This window comes from Elephantulus edwardii, unplaced genomic scaffold (genome assembly GCF_000299155.1).
Source record: "Elephantulus edwardii isolate Elephantulus edwardi_28Jun2011 unplaced genomic scaffold, EleEdw1.0 scaffold00090, whole genome shotgun sequence".
Lineage (NCBI taxonomy): Eukaryota > Metazoa > Chordata > Mammalia > Macroscelidea > Macroscelididae > Elephantulus > Elephantulus edwardii.
Genome location: NW_006399840.1, coordinates 10,458,312 through 10,459,604, shown reverse-complemented (window position 1 = coordinate 10,459,604; position 1,293 = coordinate 10,458,312).

Sequence of the window (1,293 nt, the reverse complement as noted above, 5' to 3'; positions counted from 1 at the left end):
TAAAGGCACCACCAACTATGAGATAACATCTCACCTCAGCAACAATAGAAAAGTTCAAGAGGACAGAAAACAGCAAATGCTGGTGAGGGTGTGGAGAGACTGGAACTCTTATACCATTTTACATTCCCACCAGAAGAACTAGTATAGAAGTCAATCTGGAACTTTCTCAAAAAGTTGGAAACAGAAATAGCCTTAGACTCAGCTATCCCACTACTGGGAATATACCCTAAAGAAATCAGAGCTGTGACTCAAACATGTATCCACACCATGTGTATTGCTTTATTATTCACAATAGCAAAAAGACAGAAGCAGCCCAACTGTCCGTCAATAAATGAATGTACTGAAAAACTGGTACATTCATACAATGCAATGTTATATAGCACTGAAAAACATAAAAGTTTTAAAACACTACACAACATGGGTGAGCTTGTAAGACATTATTCTAAGTGAAATAGCTCAGTCACAAAAGGACAAATATTGTATACCACTGCTGTAGTAAAAAAGGACTGACATGGGAGTTCGGGGGAGAATAGGAAAAGAGTGGATAGATAATAAACACTGCACTGAAACAGATGAAGGGAAGGATTGTTTGAAAGGAATATATGATTAGGCATTATATGTCTGAAACTTGACAATCTGATACAAGAGGTGCATTACAAATTGAAATAGGGTTTGGGGAAAAGGTGGGGGGTGAGGTAGAAAAATGTGCAACAATGAATGAATGAAAACCTAATCTTTCTGCAAACTTTTGTCAAAATCACAATTTTTTTTTAAATACAAACCACACACCAACAATAACAAAACAAATAAGGATGGCTAGAATATCCAGCATCACTGTACTAAAAAGAATTAGCTAACACAGTGTTACTTAGGCCCCAGGAAAAGTCTGTATCTATTTCTCCGTGTTAAGAACAAAAGGTTGCTTAGCCCTAATGACATGAAAGATAAAAAACTGTGAGAGACACTGTTTCTGGTTAAAAAGAGATTTTGTGGCAGATATGATTAGATAAAAGAAAAAGTAATTAGTTTGAAGAAAATCCTCCCTCTTGGAGAGGAAGATGCAACAGAATTTTACATAAAGTAGCAGTTTTCCTCATGTAGGCTATTGCTTTTGTTTGCTCTAAATCATTTGGAAACATTTGCACTCATTTGCTAAATCAATGGTTGGTGGCTGGAAGGCACTGAGTGGTCTTGGAGAGTTAGAGATGTATGTTGTTGTTGTTATGTGCCGTCCAGTCATTTGCGACTCATAGCGACCCTATGCACAACAGCCCTAAATCCTGCTCTATCCTG